The sequence below is a fragment of the Ursus americanus genome, chromosome 19 (genome assembly GCF_024610735.1).
Source record: "Ursus americanus isolate L20-20 chromosome 19, mUrsAme1.1.p, whole genome shotgun sequence".
In the NCBI taxonomy this organism is placed as follows: domain Eukaryota; kingdom Metazoa; phylum Chordata; class Mammalia; order Carnivora; family Ursidae; genus Ursus; species Ursus americanus.
In genome coordinates, this window is record NC_142145.1 from 3,773,792 (window position 1) to 3,795,498 (window position 21,707).

A 21,707-nucleotide genomic window follows, 5' to 3' on the forward strand; every position below is an offset into this window, starting at 1 on the left:
TCCAAACTTCCTCTAATACAGAAGAATAGGAAAAATATTCTTTGAAAGAAGAAGAAGAAGAAGGGGTACAGGGAGTAGATAGAAAGCTCTTAGATTATTTCAAAATATATTATATAGCCACAGTAATTAAAACAGGGTGGGGGGGTGTACAAGTCAGGAATAGAAAGACTGCTGGTTGGAATCACAGGGAAAGCTGAAGAGACCGCCCCCAATGCATGCTAGAACTCCATGCACAATGAAGGAGCATCTGCAGGAGAATTCCGTGGAGAGAGGACACATCATTCAATACACAGAGCTGGGAAAACTGGTTATTTGAAAACAAATAATAAAGTCAGATGCCCACCTCACACCATATGCCAAAATTAATTTCAGATATACTAAATATTTAAATATAAAAAATAAATCCATAAAAGTACTAGAAGACAATAAAACCAAATATTCACATAATCTTGAAGGCTGGAAGGCACCTTTTAAACATTACTTCAAAGGCAGAAACTATGCAGGAAAGGACCAGTTAAACTACATAAAAACAACTCAGTCCATCAAAAATATGCCATAACCCAGGGAAACACATAGTGCTGGTGGGGCTGGAAATGCACACGCCTTCCCAGAAGGCCAGTTGGCAGTATATGTACCAAAATAATTTAAAACAGCCAAAACCTTTGACCTAGTAATTCTACTTCTGGGAATTTATCAAGGAAATGATGATACTATTGCCAAGATATACATACAGAGATATTAATTACACAGTTGTTTACATCTGTGAAACTGAGCAAGAACGAAATTTCCAACAATGGTTGATTTCTCAACTAAATTGTGCATGTCAATAAAGTGGGATGCTATGCAAGTACTTGAAATGACAAAGCAGGTCTCTATTACATGGCAAATGTTATGAGCTAAAAAATAAGTATCAAACAAAATGTGTAGGAAGAAACCACTTTGGTAAAAATACATGTAAAATATTTATATGTATATATTTGCATAGGAAAAGACCCAGAAGAAAATACACCAAAATATCAACTTTGGTTATTTCTAGAGGATAGGATTTCAAATAAGCTTCATCTATTTTAAAATTTATTTTTCTCTGTTCAAGTTATATACATACACATAGGCATATATGTATATATCACTTGCATAATCTCAAAAGATAACAGAAGAGGGCAAAAACTCCATAGACTAATTTTTGATATCAAACCAAAGTGTTTGCTACTACAGAAATACTAGAAAGATGACTGAACATCCTTTTTAGAACTTTTCCAAATCAATAAAAAAATGAACAAAGCAACAGAAAAATGAACAAACACGGGCAAAAATAATTCAAAAAGGATTTTGTCTAATAAGTACATTTGTCTAATAAAATATATGGAAAAACGTTCACTCTCACCTGGAACCCGAGAAATACAAATGAAAACAATGTGGGGATACTATTTCAAAGCCACTAAATTGGCAGAGAATTAAAAATACCTGGGTTGGAAACAGCTCAGAGGCATGAACGTTTCCATGCACTATAAATGAAAAGATACCTTGACGTATTTTGAGGACAAGTTTGCGATAGGTACCAAAGGCTGACCAAGAAATGTCAAGTCAAAAACAATTTTTTTTCACTAAAGAACTCATCATGAAAATGTACAGAGTAACGTGTAAAAAGCTGTTCACCATTTAGTGAGTAAACTGATAAATACCACCATTACCCCATTGTTGTTTAAAAAAATATCTGTAGAGGCAAAAAAAATCCTAGAGGAATTCAGGTACGATGTTTACAGTAGCTACATCTGGGTAGTCATGAATGATGCTTTTGATTTGTTTATCTATATTTTACACATTTTGCATATCACATGAACACTTGCACAAAGAGGAAAAACATTTAGTAATAGAGGAGTGAATTCCCCATAATTTTCTCTCAAATTAAAAAGATAAAGTAATAGTCATGGAGTTTGCCAGTAAAAAGAAGAAAAAATAGATGGCTGGTAAAAGCAAGGGAATGCAAAGACGGTTGAGTCACCGGGCGGAGCCGCAGAGGCCCCTCCCCTGCAAACACTCCGCCGTCTAGGGCACCTGCAAGAGACAGAGCCGGAGTAGGAGTCCGCAGCCCTCACCTGCCACCGTCAGCTGCCCAGCCGGCCTGGGTTCCTTCAGCTCCTAACACACTGCAGGAATCCCATTGAAGACCACCTCCATTTCCCCCATCCCTAAATGCGTGATTCCAACATGGCCAGTAACTCTGAGTTACTCCATCTGGTGAGTTAGTCAAGAAACATCTCTGATGCAAAGACGCATCAGCTCATTTAGGAACTTAACACTCTGGCAATGACCTAAGCCTGGAGCCCTATGGTGACCAAGCCTTCTATGGAGACCAAAGAGCTCTACAGCCCTCCTATTGAGGGACTGTTCTCTTGGCTTCCAGGAAGGAGTGATCTTAGCAGAGGAATTGGTAAGACTGAATGACCCATTTACTCGTTGGCTGGCTGGTTGCCCATTCACTCATTCACTCACTGAAAGCTGACTCAGGGTCTCCTGTGTGTTGGGCACCATGCAGAGCAGTGGAGGGGCAAAGGGAAGGCAGCTCCAATTTCAAGGAGTCCTCACTCTAGCAAGGAACACAGACCCAGTGCAACAGGGCCAGATGCGGGGAACAGAGGGGGGTGTGTACTGGCAGCTGCACTGGAAGGAAAGACCCCTCAAACGGCAGGAACTCGGTGTAGGGAAGTCCTTCCAGGTACTCAGTCCGGGCAGGGGGACCCAGGGGAACAGTGTAAAAGCAAAGTCTGGGATTCATCGCTGATGGACGGAGGAGCAGGAAAGAGACCCAGGTGGAGCACAGGGCAGAGCCCAGGACAGAACAGAGCCTGCTTCTAACCCCACCCCCTCACTTCAGAGATGGAGAAACTGGGGCCTGGGCAGGATACCTTAATTTCCCAAGGACCCACAACTGGGTTGTCGCAAAAAAACTTGGGATTCTTAACCTTTTCTAGGACAGCGTTTCCCAGGATCACTGTGGGAAGAGCTACACGTAAGACTACCCCAGAGAGGAATATTGGGGCAGTTGGCCCAGCATGAAGTACTGGTGACAAAGCAAAGTTGGGGGTGCATTAGGGGTGGGGGGAGAGTCCCCTGCAGAGACGTGTGCAAAAACAACACAACCAGAACCTGGAGACCCAGGTGACCTGGAGCATAGGGGAAGGCAGGTGCCGAAAAGTCTCTAAAGTTTCACCCTTGAGGAGGCTGTGAACAGAGAAGGAGGGCAGCACAGCCAGTGGGGAGCAGCGAGGTTCCGTGGGGTGCAGTGCCGTCTGCTCTAGCTCCGCCTACAAGCGGGGGACAGCCACGGGGCCTCCTAACCAGACCTGTCCTGCCCCTTCCCCATGCAACAAGCTGCAGGCATGGGGACGGCTCCCTCCACACTGGAAAGCACGTGTCCATCCTCCAAAACAGAAAGGGCTCATCCTTAATCCCACTGGGGTAGGACTCCACCTGCTTCCTAACACACCAGATGTCTGAATCCTTGCTTCCGCTGTTGCTTCTTAACTGTCTACAAAGAAATTCTCAGCTTCATCACACAAGACTCAGCAAGGAATGCAGACCCTATAGAGCATAATTAAATGAATACAGTTTGTGCAGTTGGACATACTAGACCAAGCCGACTGTATTATTAATAGGAAAAATAAAATTAGGCAAGTAAATATATACATATACATCATACTTCATTGAAACACGAGCTTCCTATATAAAATGGACTCCAAATGAGAAAAAAAAACACATTTCTTAGAATCTGTAGTTTTTCTATCTTCTTTTACTTCAGGCCTCCATTAATATAGGCCAATTAACTGTCCACTGTATTTACAGAAATAAATTGATATTTTTAGTCTCCACATTTCTGAGTTCACTATTACTCTGCCTCATCATGATAAATAATCTTTGAATGACACGTAATGACAAAGGAGTACCAAACAATCCCATATTAGTGTCCGAAATGCACACATGAATATGAGCATAAAAGAAATATGTGGACCCAAATCTAGTACTTTCTATACTAACCTAGGGATGAATACACTTTTATCACATTTCGAAACTTCATGCCATGATATTTCTAAAGGAAAAAGTCTTCATTAAGAGCCAGCAGAATTATCAAGTCGGACCCAAGTAAGAATTTGACACTTGAACGAGAACGCAGTCCTTAAAGGCGCTGATACAGCGATGAGCCACGATTCGGACGCCGTCCGCGGGCATGACAGACGGCCTGTCTGGTGGGTGGATGTATATTTTTCAGGGCTAGAAACATTTTTGTAAGCTTGCATATATTTTTCATGGCTATCCTCAATAAAAAATAGTTCTGGGTGGTTTCTGTTGTTCAAAATTTCTTCCCAAAAAATGCATTTGACTACTGCCCTTATCTTTATATCTTAGAAAACAGAGTTCTGTTTTTCTGGGTTTTAAATGCAGCCGGAAGTCTACGGTTTACTTTCACTTTGCCAGCACCGTGGCTCTGAATAAATAAAATCCTCAGCTATCACCCTTTTCCATTAAAATGAACAGGAAGCTTTAAAAAAAAAAAAGGTAAAGTCTAAACATTTCAAATGAGCACAGCAACAAGGACATTTAATGATAAAGTCGCCCCTATTTTTCACACTTCAAGAGAAGGACCAAGCTGTTGTTTCACTGCTCCATGGATGTGTGGCTACTCTTCTCTTTCCCTAATTATACTAAATACACAGAATATTAGCAAAAGGACAAAACTGGCATCCCCTCTGTATCAGAAAACTGCTTTCCCAGAAGGGCCCTCACTGTGCACGCACCAGCCCTCACAGACCCAACGAGGGGAAGGGTGCTTTCCACACTGCAGTTGGAGGGGTGACTCCTTTTAAAGTCAGGTAACTCAGGAGGCAAGGCCGTCGGTGCCCTGAACCTCACATCTGTCTTAAGTCACAAAGGCCATTCGATCTTGTGGGTTGTGCCGTCTGTTCTTCGACCAACTTCCCACGAGGGCCTGGCGCGATGGCATCTTGAGAAGCAGGGGCACGGCGCCTTGGCCGGCCGGGGAGACCGCAGCCCCGGCAGCCGTGGGGAGGAGAGGCGGCTGCACCGCCCGACCGCCAACACAAGGTCATGGCCACGGCCTGGCCGACGTCCGGCACCCGTGCCGTGTGCTTCATCCGTCCGCAAACACTGGCACCTGCTGAAGCTGGGGAGCCGGCGGTGGGCTGACGGGGCCGTCAGAAGAGAAGCTGCCAGCCAGGGGGCCTTCTGCTGCCTCCCCGGCCCCGCGCAGCACACCCGCCAGGGCGCTGGCCGAAGACAGCACTGTGCTCAGGCGCCTCCGTTTGCCAGAGCCAAGATTATGAAGCCATATATACCGCCAAATTACTGCGGGGTCAAACTCGGAATAAATCCTCCAGGCCCTCGCTCGCCTCAACATCTCCAAGTCGAGCCTCGGTACTCCATTACCGCGAATGTTCTTTGGCCCACAGCAAAAAATATTGACAAAATTTCACTTTGAAGACAGTTATTGTCTCTGTATACTTGATAGTAGCCTTCAGAACTTCACCTGCTAGCATTAAATTCTTGAGTTTGCAGGAAAGGAGAGAAAATTTGCCACATCTCAAGCTCTTCTCCTGTAGCAGCAGCAGATCAAATTATTCTTTCAATTACACTAGTTTTGTGCCTAAAAGAAAAAAAGGCCACGGGTTTTTAATTCCCCCCCACCACACACACACACACACAAAGAATCAAAGGCATCACGTCTTCTACACTCTGTGACTCGGACATGATCTCAATGGCTTAGGATCCTTGGATAATACAGCTCATAAAATTAAATCTACTATCAGAGATTTCAGTCGCTCTAATTGTGTGCTCTGAGCTCCCCGGCAGCCGAGCGATGGACAGCTCTGCATTGGGGCACATTTCGATGGACCTGATGAAGGGCTCTACCTTTCTCTCTCTCTCTCTCTCTCTCTCACACACACACACACACACACACACCCATCCAGGTCTGTGTGCCAACACCACAGATATCTGCGATGCCCCATCAGGGTTTGAACAGAGATCGGGGACTCCCAACGTCACCCCTACGTTCCTGAGGTGAGGAGGGACAGCCCAAGAAGCCACAGCACTTCCTCTTCTTCCTCTGCCACGCGACACGCCCACGTTACTCACATTGTCGCAGGCAGCGAGACAGCCCCGCGCGGTGCACGCATCTCGGCGACTTCCCGCCGGAGAACTGGATCCTGTCTGTCGCAGGAAATGCCCAACTCCCAAATGCTCTGTGGTGGACCTTCTCTTCAAGACGTCTGGCGTAGGGGAAGTAAAATTCGAAACACGCATCTTGGCGGGATACTTATAAGGTAAGGGCGCCCCCCTTGCTGGTGGTGACGGACAGGAGGTGCACACACATTCGCGGGGGCGGGGCGCTCCAGGCCGTGGATTTTGTTTCAGAAAACTGTCTTAATAGAAGTCAGAGACAAAGGCTAGCTGAGATGTAATAACCAGGACGCTGAGTGTAAGAACTCATAACTTTTCTCCGTTATGGTAGACGCGGTGGGCAGCGTTACGGAACTTGGCATCATTTGCTCAGTGCCAAGATTATGAAGAATTTGAGACACAATGTGAGTGACGGTCCCTTCCAATGAGGACCTGTCCTCTGGTACATCCCCAGATAAGACAAGAATTTCCCAAGCTTGAAACACAAATTCTGCAGTTTCAGTAAACAGACTGTATAGGGCCAAAGGGGGAGACACCCTGAGATCAAATAAATCGGAATGAAATGAGAAACTAAAAATCCAGCCGTTTCTAGCAAGTCTGTACGCTGTGGTTATGGTAAGGAGAAAAGTTTCCCTTCTTAGTACAGCTTTCACATGCTTAAATACAGAAAGCACAGTGCAGTCCCATAAAAGCTAAGAAGGTATTTTAAATATCAATATAATAGTTTAAAATTAACATTCACATACCTCTAAAAATCCAGGGTTCCTGTTAATGCCTTCATCTCACAAAGAGAGACCCCCGCAAAGTGTTTTACTACTTCCATAGCTCTAGGTAGTACTGGCTATCTTCCTGAATCCAACCTCTCAAAATACCAACGTGGAATTCACCTCCTCCCAGCTCCTCTCTGTTTTAGCTAAGGGCAAAAAGTAAATCCAGTTTCTCTTCACAGATTGTAGCCTGGTTTTAATTTGTGCAACAGTCCTTTTGATAACAATGCCTAGTTAAAAACATCCATTAAAAGTCTGTAGCAGGCATTTAATGGAAGGAAAATCTAATAGGGTTCCACTGCAACTCCTTCATTAACTTTTAAAAGAATTCTCTCCTATGGTGTTAGCAGACGCGCACACGCGCGCGCACACACACAGGGCATGGGGAACAAAGAGAGACAGACAGACAGACAGAGACGGAGGTGGAGAGAGAGAGGCGAGGGGAGATGGGGACCAAGAGGAGCTCTCCCATATTCAGGGCCGGATTATTATCTTTGAAAAGAATGAGGTCAAATAATCTTTGTTTTTTCAGCTACATTTACCAACTCCTACTAAGCTCAGACCTCCTTTTGTAACTAGTATCCACTGTCTCCAAGTCACAAAAGTGAGATCCGGGGGAACACGAAGCCAGCATCGAACCAAGGCCATCGAGCGTGGGACACCCAGAGCGCATCCTTCACCAGGAAAAGGGACCGTAACAGGCCCGAGATTGGCCAAGCAAAACAGCCCCGAAGAGAAGACCCACAGCCGCGATGCTCCGACCGACCCGTGCTCTGCTGGAGAAAGCCAGCGTCCAGCTCGTCCTCCATCGGTCAACCGAGGAACCGCATCCAGCTCACAAGGGCGCCGCGTGGTTCCCACCGGTTCCTGCAGCACGTGGACGTTCGCGCCCGGCGAGAGGGCCGCCCGGCAGCTGGCCAGCCGGATGCGGCGTGCGCAGGGAAGCCAGTCCTCTGCGCCCGGCTCCGTGCTCCTCCCCGCATCTCAACAAGCTTCTGTCGCTCACCTTTTCCCCAATGTAGAGCCTCATATTTACTATAGTATTTCTTTATTTATTAGAAACTTGTTTTGTTTTACGATGATTTCTTTTGTGCGTGCTCTGGTTCCCAGGCTGCGTGGGTTTTGAATGGTCTGCCCCTGGCCCTCTTTTTCCCATCAGCCCTGCTCCTTTCAAGATCCCGCACTGTACCACACCTGAAGAGCCCTATTCATAATTTTAAGAAAAGACAAAACCATTCAAATTAAACTCAAAGGCAACTGTGTACATAAAAAAGGCATTGGAAAAAAAAAAAACTTTTTGGACTCCTGGGCTAATTTAGGATGGGTTACTGGTGATTGATGTTGTAAGTGAAACTATGGCGTGTGTCATTCTCCTGTATCTGAACATTCCTCAGCTATTCCTACTGACCCTGCTGACAAATGTGGCTGCAAACACTCACACTACCCACAACCACTAACGCTACGACTGATCACCTGATCCGGAGGCCATACAAGTCCAGCAGGAGGTAAAGGCCTTACAAGGCCTGTGCTGTCCCAGAGTGGCCCTCGGACCAACCCCATCCTCAGAACCCCAAGGAAAGAGGTCCACCAAGACCACACCCAGGACAACCGCCAGTCCTCACAGGTCCTGCCCCTGCGTCTGTCCTGCAGACAACGGCATCCCCGGTGTGGGCCCCCCAGAGTACATGCCCCCCCCCACTGGGCAGGAGTGGCTCCTACTTGCTGATGAGGCCCCTCATGGTAGAAGGGAGACACCACTGGGAAGGAAAAGGGTGAGACCCCAATATGAGGGACGGATCTACCTCAGGGCAGCGGGTAGGAGCTGCGGGAAGCCAAGCAGACGGCTGTGAAATCCAAGCAGCCGTGAGCTCCACCCCTTTCCCCACCTCCCATCTTTAGCGGCTGCTCACTGCTGAGCTGCCCGCACCCCCTTCCCCGCCACATCCAACAAGGGCCACCTGCTTTGTAGATGGTGGGCCCTCTGCAGGACAATTTCGCAGCTGGACGGTGCCTCCACAGCGTGTAGACACGGCAGCGGCCCTCCGGACTGAGGACGATACACTCTAACCCAAACCAAGTGGGAGGAATATTTTGCTATTCAATCATCAAATGTCACGGAAACACACTCCACATGACTAACGCTCCACTCATTTACTGACCTCAATTTGTTTCAAGATGTGTCAATGAATCACAGGATTGCAACTTTCTTGACCATGAGCTATTTGGGGACCCTTCTTCAGTATCCCCCTCCCACATGGTCAAGCTGTAGGCTCCTCACAGCTGATCAGTAAGCACCCACCCTTCCAGGGCAAGTCCAGGAGGACAGGTCCATTCCTTCCTCTCACTGTGGGATTAGCGATGGCCACACTCGAACCACCGAGTGGCCAAGATGACACTGTCAGTCATTCATGATCAACAATCAAGATATCGGTTATCAAGATCTAATAGTTACAAAGCACGCCGAGCACACATGGCTCACGGTAGGCTGTATGTCTACTATGTCTCTACCTCCAATCTTCAATAAAAGCTGCTGCCCAAACGATGAAGCATATTTTTCTCCTATGGTGGTTGAAGAGAGTCCCCCAAAATTCGTGTCCTCCTGGAAACTCACACTGTGACTTTATTCGGAAGCAGGGTCTTTGTAGATATAACTGGTTAAGTTGCAGTGAAGTCATCGATTAGGATGGGTCCTAAATCCAGTGATTGGTGGCTTATAACCAGAGAACACACAGGCACAGAGCAGACAGACACACAGAGGAGGAGGCCGTGTGACGATGGGGGCAGACTGGGGGGACACCATCATAAGTCAGGGTACCCTCAGGATTGCCAGGAGCTACAGAAAGCTGGAAGAGATGAGGAAGGATTCTCCCAGAGGCTTCCGAAGGAGCACAGTCTTGCTGACCCCTTGATTTCTGACTTCTAGCCTCCAGAACTGCGAGAAATGAATTTCCATCATTGTAACTACTGGCTTAACTATTAAATTCCCTCTAGGTTTTAATTTTTACTTATTGGTTAGGAGCTTCACTGAACAAGGAAGAAATCCAAGAAGTTGGGTAAGAGAGTCACAGGCAAATGGAAGAGATGTTAGTTGCCCGACTATACAATGAAATGTGTGGTCTTTAACGCCTAGGGGATTGTCCCACCTGCGAGCACACACCTCCCCAGTCCCTGACCCAGGGAGGAGGGAGAGAGGAGAATCATTCAGGGCAGACCTACCACCTGGTCTCCATTCAGCAAAGTAAGTGGCCAGCCGATGGGGCAGCAGAGCCCGGCCTTGGCCAGCGAATCCTGAACTGCAAGCTGGTGACAGGGCCAGAGTTTGCAAAGGGGAGGGAGGGGGCGGAGCATAGCTCTGCTAACGCCCAGAAGTGTCACTGGACTGTCGGGGCAGACCACCCACCCCCCCTAGAATCTGGAACCCACAGATCCAAATGTTGCAGGACACTCGAGCCGCGTCCTGGAGAGGTGGCCCATGTCCATGGGGAATGTGATGTGCTCACGACTGCTCCTGGCATCGAAAACAACAAGCACTCAGTAGTATCCGTGGATCAATGAGAGGGAAACCGTCAGCGGAAGAGCCAACAGGAGACGCGACCCCAGCCAGGGTGCGTCCTGCTTAGCCGGCCCAGGTGCCGGAGCACGCATCACTCGAGCACTGTCTTCGTACATCAAAACACTCGCTTAAAATCGGAAAACACGCAGTAAATGAGCCACTGTTCTGAATGCATTATTCTAAATAGCAGGTTTGACTGGCTGTTAAAAATTATTGAGTGACTCCAACGATCAAAATTGAGTAGGTTTGTGTTTTGTGATGGTTACAAAATTGTGGGATGGGATCCTTTTGTTGAAGTAACTTACAACAGGGGAGGAGAGAAAGCAGTGGCACACCGCGTGAGTGCCCCAAGCAGCAGGGGGCTGTCCCCAGAGAGGACGCTGTGGGTCACATCCTAGCGTGGGCGGGCCCAGCTGGCCCCCGCGGGGCTCCCATCAGGGCAGGTGGCTGCGGCGGAGGCCACGTCTTCATTCAAACAGGAATCTGTAGCTTGCGGCCAAGGCTCAGGGAGAGCACACCCGTGTGCACGGGGCCTGGCACAACGCTGCCCGGCAACGAAGAGCTCGTGCGGCACGAGGAGCAGATGCCCAGTCCAGGGTTCTGCACGCAAGGCAGCAAGACGCTCCAGTGACTGGACCATGCGGGTCCGCACAGGACCTGACCCATCTGTAAACCACGAAGTTTCTCAGGAACGCTGGGACCCTGGAACTTTCACACACATTCTCGAAATATCTCGTACAAATTCCAAACTTGACCAAAAAAAGTAGCAATGTCTCTCTCTCTCTTCAAAAGCCAAGTCATTGTCCTTAAAATTTGCAGAGTCACCACTTTCGGGGGGAAGTGATGTGCCCAAAGCCGTGAACAAGAGAAGAGAGGGCAGCCTTTAAAGAAAACCCCTACTAAAGATGGCAGCACACGAGTTTACGTTTGCTTGGTCAAATGACAATGTACTTTTTTAGACATGATGCCCTCCAAGGATATGCCTACTTCCTAAGGTCAAAAGTGTACAGCTTGTCTTTAAAAGGTCAGTTCTACCAATGGGGTGGCTCAAGCACGGGCGTCAGGCCCTTTGACCCTATGTTGTCCGCATGTTGGCAATGAGGAGCCAAGCTGGGCAGGGAGCCACGGCTACAACCCGCCCCAGACGCTTGGCTCTCCAGGAACACTGGGTTTCCTCAAAACAGGGGAAACTGAGGCCAGGCTTTCCCCCTGTCGTGCAGAGAGCGTTTTCCTCATAGTTCTGCTTCTGGGCCTCTTCCTTCTAACTGAAGCGTATATATCCCAGGCAGGGAAGAAGACAGGTAGAATCTATTTAAAAAAAAATAAAAAGAAACTGACACTTTATTCTCAAAAAGATACATTCGAGAGAGTGAGAATTTTCTTACAGCTGGCAGTTTAAAATGAAAATTTAATTAAGCAAATTAGAATTTGTACAAAAAGCTATTTTCATAATTTTGTTATTTTTGTAATTATCCCATAATTCTGTGACGATGAAATCACATAATGTTTCGCATAACAATGGGTGCTTTTTCACAGAACAAGCCCAAGCTCCTGGTCAAGCTGTCCATATTCTTCCATAACGAAATCATTACACGGCCATGCTTTTCAGGGAATGCCAAAAAAAGTTTCTTTCAAGAGTTCAAAAGGAGCTGAGCTTTGAGGCTCCCTTGAAATTTTAATCAAAAAAAATAATAAATAAATAAAACGTTAGGACTGAAATATCAACTATTCATTTAATTCAGACCATTATCTCATTAGACAGGGTTCTAAACAGGGGAGTTAGTATGATGCCCCCGAAGCCTCGGGCCCCTTGCTCGTGCTGGCCCTTTCTTCGGCCCTAGGAATCCCTGTGGCCTCCGACCCTTTGCAGAAGTAGGACACTCCCATCGGGACCGGGAGCCTGCTGTCGGAGCCCTCAGCCCGCTCCCCGCTCCCGCCACCCCTCCCACAGAAGAGGCCACGGCCCTGTGGCCTGCTCTAGAGTGGATAAGAGGAAGCTGAGCTGGCAGTAGGTCACATGCTTCATGGACCCCACCCATCAGAAATCAAAGACCCCCTCCCATGACCCATTCTAGAGGAATGACGGGATTATCTGTCCTCACAGAACATGGAGAAAAACAGCTAGGTCAGGAACTAATTAATAAAAACATGCGATTCTTCTGGATTTTGTCATGTTGTTCAGGTTTTTAAGACTTGCTGTTTATTGTGATTTCCTTTCTCGTACTAGCCACCTTCATACCTAACTTGGTGTTTATAATTTTGTACTTTTTTTCTTGAGAGGCCTCCCCTCCAGAAAGCCCTGGCTCCTCTCCCCAGCACCGGCCTCCCTCAGACAGTCAAGGGGAGTCATTCACTCAGCCTCACCGAGGCCCGTGGAGGTTCGGAGCCCGGTCCCTGCCTTCGAGAAGGACTTCTCCCTCAGGCTCACCCAAGACCACGCCACCCTGCGCGGCAAACAGACCAAATACCCCCCGCGTAGGCTCTCCCCCAGAACACTGTGATTTAAGGATCCACTTTGCCAATTCTTAGAAATCTGAGCGCTCCCAAGGTCCCCCGCATGCGCAGCCGTGGGGGCGACCCACTGGGCGTCTGTACTCTGCCCGGGGAGTTCGGGGGCGCGCAGGGGCTGTCCACGAGAACCCGGTCACAGGCGCGACGGAGCCACCACCACTTCCGCACACGCCATGTCCTCGCCGCAAACCCTGCTGCCCCCCCCCCCCCACAAGGCTGCCAAGTACAACCAACCAGCAGGGAGCTTGGAAGAGTAAACAACAAAGTAAAAAAATTGTTCATGAAGGCTTCAGATAAATTAATAAGTGAGACACAGGATGAGTCATTTAGAAATGAGGAGTATTTCTAAAAACATCCCTAACCTTTGGAGCTTGATGTAATGGCTGTCATCCAGTCTCTCCTACAAAATAACGTTACAGCCATTGGAGAAACAAAAACAAAAAAGTGTGTGCACGTTTACACACACACACGTGCGTGTACGCATGTGAGAGGTGAGATTTCTGTTCCGATCTCATGCGGGGAGCATGACAGCAGCAGGAAAATGCACAAGTGAGGTGCAGAGGCCACCGGACATGCGTCTTTCCGAGGACAGATGTCGGGGATCCTCTGGTCCACCTCCCTCGGTTTGCACCCGAGGACCGCGGCACCGCGGCTGCGAGTAGAAGGACCAGGGATGGCCCGGGCATCCAGAGCGCCGGTCCCCACACCCCGGCAACCACGAACGCTAATGCCAACACGTGGATGGCTTCGGAGGTCAAGGAGTCTGACCTACCCAGGCTTAACTTCAAAGCCCTCTACCTTATTCCACAGGACCTCATGACAATCTGCACCCCCCGAGCTTCACTCTGCATAACAGAGATAAGAGTAAGATCGCTATAAAAATTAAAGTACATAACACACGTGCGCAGGAAGAGAGTAAATTCGGTCTCTCTACACAGGTTTACTGAGCACCTATTACTTCCCAGGCACTGTTCCAGGTACTGTGTGTGTGGCATGGACAAAACCTGTCCCCATGAAGCTTAAATTATAGAGACAACGTTCACTACTATTATTACTTTCATTATCATCAGATTTTGCCATTTGCAAACGCACACTGAGAAGAATGCCAGACTTAATGTATAACCAAATAATTAAATTTGTCCCTTAATTATGCTTTTTATGATCTAATGTTTCCAGGCGCAAATACAACTTTGGGCCCACTGTTATAAAGGCCATGCGACCTGACAGTAAGCTTTCCACCTTCCTGTCCAGCTGTATTCCCTTCCCCAGTAAGAAGCAGGAGGAGGACACAACTATGGAGCGGCGTGTTTTAGAGAGATTAGAATTTGCTAGAATTGGGTCTGTCCAAACAACCCAGCCCACCTACCTACCTTAGTGACTCCAGGAAAGGCCACAGGGAAGAACGGGAGTGCCATACACCCATCAGATGGGAAAGGACTGAAACACACCAACACCCCTGGAACACCAGCAGGGCCCTGGGTGGTGACCAGTAGAGTGACAGGCAGGGCCATTGGGTGGTGACCAGCAGGACCACTGGGTGGGGACCACAGTGCCACTGGGTGGTGACCAACAGAGTGACCAGCAGGGCCACTGGGTGGTCACCAGTAGAGTAACAGGCAGGGCCACTGGGTGGTGACCAGTAGGACCACTGGGTGGTGACCACAGAGCCACTGGGTGGTGACCAATAGAGTGACCGGCAGGGCCACTGGGTGGTGACCATCAGGACCACTGAATGGTGACCACAGGGCCACCAGGTGGTGACCAGTAGAGTGACCATCAGGGCCACTGGGTGGTGACCAGCAGGACCACTGGGTGGTGACCGTCAGGACCACTGGGTGGAGACCACAGGGACACTGGGTGGTGACCATCAGGACCACTGGATGGTGACCATCAGGACCACTGGGTGGTGACCAGAAGGGCCACTGGATGGCGACCATCAGGACCATTGGGTGGTGACCATCAGGACCACTGAATGGTGACCACAGGGCCACCAGGTGGTGACCAGTAGAGTGACCATCAGGACCACCGGATGGTGACCATCAGGGTCACTGGGTGGTGACCGTCAGGACCACTGGGTGGAGACCACAAGGACACCGGGTGGCGACCATCAGGACCACCGGGTGGTGACCAGCAGGGCCACCAGGTGGTGATCACAGGGCCACTGGGTGGTGACTACAGGGGCCACTGGGTGGTAACCAGCACTTGTAGGACTGAACACATGCACACTTTGGAGTACACAGAATTTCTACAGAAAGATGTAGATGCAAGGGTCAAAAACTGGCATCTGAAGAGAATATGACCGGCGTCCACACCACAGCAGGGAGAGATCTTCCCACCTGGTAAAGGAACAGCGGATGTGAAGGGGACAAGCCCTCAGGGCAGACCCTGAAGGCCGCAGAGGAGCTGTCCTACTGCCCATGGCAAAGGCACGCACAGACCATGGTTGAATTATGTGGAGGCAGAGAAGAAAAGACAGCTGAGATAAATCGGAAAATGGATTTTTTGTTTCCCATATTCAATCCTGATAACATTTATTTCATTACTCAATGAAATTTTTACATGCATGGGATGCATAATAAAATATTTTATATAAAGTTAATATTGATAACCACTTTAGTTTTCAAAATAGTCTCACTATACCATGAGATCCATTACCTCAAGGACCTTCTTAGTTATTTTTCTTTCCCCTACACCTGTCTGGAAACAAGCAGGTGCTCAAAATAAGTATTTATTGGACAAATAAACCAATGAATGAACAATTGGAGAAATGAGCAAATGAACTCTAGGAGATAGGGAATCCGTGCCAGTTAAGATAGTCTTGATTTTCAGCTGAGAAATCTAACATTGAAAGAAAAGATGTGGCCTCTCTGGGGGTACAGAGCCAGTTGGTTTGGGGGTTGAGACTAAAGCCACTCCAGTGTTCTTTACCCAATTACATCGATGCCCAACCAGGGTCCCCCCAGAAAGTTCCAGAAAGGTAATAATGAGAGTCAGTGACCCAAGTCCACATGTCAAGAAGCCAAGAGAAGTATATGTTCAACGTCAATATTTCTTTATTTACTCCCCCACCTTATTCCAAGAAGGATTTAAGGCAGCTTGATGTATGCTCAGGAAGGCCCCACTGAGGCTCACTTTCACTCATATGAGCGACTGCGTGTCAAACGCGTCCGCACACCGGTGTGGATCACTAACTACCCACAGGGCCCAGAAGCAGGGGGCTGGGGCGCACAACTTTATTACGACAAAGGGAAAGAAACTAATAGTTAGTACTCAGTAAAAGCAATTTTTCAAGAGACAAAAATCTTTCGATGTGCTGGACCTACTTAGGAAACGAAATGAAAGGTAGTGCAGACAGCACAGTATCTAAAATTTATTTTAAAAACCACCTAAAATATTTGTCCCTCCAGCGTTTTATGAACAGCAAATGTGAGGAGAAAAAAAAAACCTTTTTCCCGATACCCTTGAACTAAGTTTATAGAAACGTGTGTGTATGAGTACGTCATACTTAACAGAAAAGTTAATGGAAATATCAAGAACCACACAGCATTTTCTTAATTTGAGTTGGTAACCAACCGACTAGCATAAAAGCACCATCGTGAAGCCATCTCATATACAAAAAACACAAAATTTAATGGGAAAAAACCTTTCAAATAACCACCCAAAAGCCCTGGCAAAGCAGTTATTACCCCCAACGCATCGCCGCTACTCCATCGTCCAGAACTATATTTATTATGAATTATTAGATTTCAGAGCAATTGTCCTCTGAAGAGCTCAAGATACTGCAAAATAACTTTTTTTAAACTGTGCGCAAACTTGATGAGGAACAGCCGAAGTGTCCCTGGGCACGGGTGGAGGGGGTGGGGAGAAACATAAACGGACACAGAGTCCAGGAGGAGAAGCAGCAGCGGCTGGGAAGAGGGGCCAGGGCAGCCAGAGGGAAGGAGGAGGGGTGCAGGGAACGAGCAACTGGAATTGCAAGTACCCAGTCAAGGCTCCGCGGTCTGGCTCTGGCTGTCTTCGGCCAGCCCCGAGGCCGGCCACCATTTTTCCACGGGCGCTACAGGTGCCCGGCCCACGGAAGATCGCCCAGACTTACGCAGGATGTTTCAGCTTCTGTCTATGTAGACAGGGGCCCTTCTAAAATTAGCAGCTTCTCAATGATACTCCCTGGAATAGGAAAGAGAACAAAGCCCCAGGTGTAGCCCTGCATTTCAAAGAGCTCTGAAAACCACAACCACAACAAAAATGGATCTACATATGTGCACAAATAACCCTACACTCAGTGCTTCCAAAAAAAGGGTTTTGTTTTTTTTTAAGTATGTTAAAGATCAAATAATCAATCCTCCCAACAGACTGCATAAAGGAAGTCTTACCAGCCGGTGAACTGCATCCTACGTGGGGAGCAAGGCAGGCACGCAGGTGTTCCACGGAACAGCCCTGCAAACGTAGGCTCTCCAGCAATTCGAAGCATGCAACAGTCTTTCTAAGTGAAAAATGGAAGCGGGCCCAGTACGACCCCTCGGAAAGGAAGTTTGTTTAAGGGGTTCCTTAAGCCCCAAGAGTCTGTGAGCCACTGCAGTGCTCTGCTGTCAGTGCACCAGGCAGACTCCACCTTTCCCCCCAACCCTGAAGAAACAGGAGCGGTGCCAGCACGTGTGTGATTCTCACGTGCTCACACGGGCTATCCAGAACCCACAGGCCTAGTGCAGCGGGCACCCTGGTGTGTCTCTTCCAGAGCTGGAATCATTGGCCAAGTACTCCTTCTCGCACTCTATTTATATACGCACCATGGAGATGGACGTTAACACTGGAGCGTCGTTAAGGGAAGTTTTCCACTTTTTTCTTCCTAAGTGAACTGTGAGCTAGTACTCAGCCCAGATTCCCCCCCAAAGTGAGAAAAGGCCGTACTTGACAAGATGCACGAGAACATACTGGGAGAAAAATACACTTCTATAGTTCCAAGTTTTAAATAGATAACCAGGTAGGGCTGGGGAGGCTGCAGGTGTAACGAGGATCACTTTTCTGTGTGGGTGCGGGAGGAAAAACTTCAAAGAGAACTCCAACCACACAGTCAGCTATGAGGCCGGCTCAGAATTTCACAACTGCTAAGGCTCGTGACCTGCCGCAGAGCCCCAGGCCAAGCGCGGTGCCACACCGGAGACCGGCAGCCCGGGGAAATGGGTTAGTGCACTAACACAGACCCGAGACTCCTTCCGAGATCCGAATGGGTCTGAGAACTCAACAAAGATTTCTGACTTGGTGACAGCGAATCTAACCTGATCTGAGTCCACCAGAACCTGACCTGAACGGACGGTAGCGTGTCTATGGCTTACTCACCCAATGCCGTGTGAATAATCATACACTTTGCTATAGAAAAATTCATGTTTCTTCAAGCTGAGGATGCTGCAAAATATACAGTACATACACCGAATTTCCTTTCAAAAATCTGAGAAATTCTGAATTCCAGAACATATCCGGCCTCAAGGACTTCAAGTAAGGGGTGGGGGGGCTCCCTTGTCCCTCCCCGTCCGCTGTCTGGTGTGAATGGAAGGCTCCCCTCACAGTTTCCCTGGAGTCCAGTAGAGACCCGGTACATGAAAAACCTAAGTTGGAATACTTTTACAATGTGCGGAATTATCTATTGGAAGGAATGTTTCAGACCCTCAGAAACACCTGCCAAATGAATAGATGAAAACAAAATAATTGATGACAAATTGAGTAAGGCAAACCTAATTCTCAAATTAAATTTATTTTAGACTTTCCAAAATACACGCTAAACATCTTACAGCCACATGGGCTAAATATCCGCCAGCAAAGTCAAGTAAGTAGAAATCGCCCAGGTAAATCTGAATAAAGAAGACACTATTCTATGACACACGGATCCCCCAAATTTGGCCTTATTGATAAAAATTACCTCTGTAGTTACATTACAAAGTCAACTGAGAAACAAAGGAAAAATTCCCACGTGGAAGGTTCAACAAATAATGGAAATCTAGCTTCCATTACTAAAAATAGGTTTGACTATGCATTTATTTTCCTTACTAGGGCTAAGTTTTAAAAGTCTTGTGAGTATCTAAAATTACAGGGTACACGGTTCACACAGGAGCTAGCAAGCTACTGATACCGAGAAAGGTGCTCTCAGTGTCAGCTGAAGCGTTCTTCAGAAAGATTCAAGAGGTTCCAGGGTGACCAACAGAAAAGCGAGGATCTGGGAGAAGTCCTGTGTTGGAGAAGCGCCAGGCAAATGGCCGCAGACGACACACGGGCCAGGCAGGAGCAGACAGTTGGGAGACGGGCAAAGGTATCCAGTGATGGACAGAGGCCTGGCGTCCACTCCAGGCTGAGCAGCCAGTGGGCACCGTGGAGTGACACTCCCAGGCAGCCCTCCACCCAGAGCCCGACAAGGCCCCACCAACAGGACAGAGACTGCAGTTCACCTCATGGCACCCAGGCCAGCCGGAAAATGCTATCGGATAGGCCTCCAACCAGGCCACACACTGAGAATTGCTGGGGTTCGGTTTTCCCCACCAGCGAACTCTGCGTGTGTGCGTGCGTGTGTGTGTGCGCGTGCTTGTAACTGGCTGATTGAAATCTTACAAATCATGGGGTCCACCTCCCATCCCCCGGTGGTGCTCACTTGAGTAAGTGTTGCACGAACGCAGAAGGGGTGAAACACAGTGTTTAAGGGTATTTTCGAGTTTCCAGTCAAGGAATTTTCCATCCACTCCTTTGTTCTTTTTTTTTTCTTGTAGGAGCCAGGAAGGGCTCCTGCTACACCAGCAAATGACAGGGCAGTCAGGGGAATCAGGGAAGAAAGACGACGTCTCTTTAATTTTGCACACATGATGTTTTCAACCACTAAGGTCATACCTGCGTGTGGTGACTGACAACTTTTCAGCTTGATTCAAAGCAAACAGCTGCTGGTTTGATTGCCTAGCAACTAAAAACTGACGGATGACCCTTAAGATGGATAACTACCATAAATCACCTCATTCAAACGCTCCAAGAAAAAAATTAAAAAACAATGGTTTTCATGACATTTGCTGCACTCCATAATGTGCCGTGATAAATTTGGCCTCCTTACGGATGCACGCTTGTGGCTGCCGAAGTTCTGCCACTTTTGTTGCCGCCTGCTGTCTTCCTGGGCACCGGGGCCCTGGGGAAGGTGTGCCGTGTGAACGCGCCGCCCGCGGCCCCGGGCTCCCCGGCTCCCCGGCTCCCCGGCTCCCGGCGTGGCCAGTCCCGCAGCGGCACCGCTCCGCCCGGCCCCCCTCGCCCGGACCCCGTGTCCTGCCTCACCAACGTGGCAGAGGACCCCATGCATTCATAATGGCTACAATGTATTTAGTGTAACAACTTGACCTCAGCCCACATTATGGACGCCGTGATTCATACGAATGTGACGGACTACTTCCTGTTTGCAGACGTTTCATATGTTCCTAAAAGGCCAAGAATGTGCTTTTAACTTGCAAATAAACACAGACCTGTCCACCATGATAAGACTGATAGGAGATCTTGGCACGCGTCCTTTGAAACCTCCAACGTCAGCAGAGTCCTGAGCGAGTCTACCCGGAGATGTGTGGCGAGGAAAGAGACCCCCGATTTTTCCAGGTCTCATTTCACCACCCCCCTCACCTAATGTTCACAAGCGGGGACCAGCAATCCTTTGCACCCTTCCTTTGTCCCTTGCTTTGTGTTACAGTGGACTTTGATTATCTTCTTTAAACGTTGTGTCAATGTTATAAGGACAGCTGCTTCCAAGAGAACCATCCCATGACCAGACGTGGGTTAGTGGTTCTCAATGCACGAGGGCCCCTGTTTCCTTTCAGACCCCACTCAGCTGTCCTGGTGGGAGCCAGCTTCTGTACTGGGCATGCTCAGCCACCGGACAAGCACGACAGGGCGCGGTGCTAGGCTCCGGCAGCAGGAGGATCGCGCAGCCCTGCCCGCACGGAGCCTAGTGTCCCCTGGGACACGGACACAGCAAGGAGCAGCTTCATGCACAGAGATGTGTGGTCTGACGGACCCCATCACGTGGCATGTGTCCTGTCTGCCGTTACATTCACCCTGGCAGACGATGCATCCTCCAGATGCTGAAAAGTTTCCAATGCTAGAAAGAAATAATTACTTTTTGTTCACTAGGCCACACAGTCGCGAGGAACTGTCTATATTTAAAAGCCCAAAGGGGGCAGGAGGGCATGCATTCGAAGTCACAAGCGGCATCATAGCTGCTGTGGCACGTGGCGCTCTGGGGCCAGTGGTGGCAGCCCCGTGCAGGTCAGCGTGACCCAGCTTCGCTAGGAACGCCCGGAGTTGAGGCCCCGTGTCGGGCCGGCGCTGGGATGGCAGGGTGTAGCTACCTAGCACCTGCCCGGCCCAGCTCCAACCGCAGCCCACCCTCCACTCATTGTTAGGAGCTCCCCTCTCCATTCTATGAGCCTAAAACCCTAAAACGGAAGGATGAAACATTAGCCACGAATAACATGAGTGAAGGGCAAAGGAGCCGTGACCCAGGTAGTGGTACTGCAGACCCAGGCAGCAGCACACAGGGCGATGCTGAATCAATCAGAGGAAGGGAGTCTTCCCTGGCTCCTGGGCTTATGCAATTATGTGTGAACTTCTGGGATCCCCGCCCTGAGAAGGAAAAACAAATTCACTAGCCTGTCCAGCTCTACAGTTCT

At 48.6% G+C, this 21,707-nt stretch overlaps 1 protein-coding gene across 1 annotated transcript in view; it reads right to left on the minus strand.

Moving 5' to 3' along the window:
* The window catches only part of TSHZ1 (teashirt zinc finger homeobox 1), a 77,167-nt gene that overhangs the window by 35,773 nt on the left and 19,687 nt on the right, over positions 1 to 21,707 (minus strand). The window lies entirely within an intron of this gene.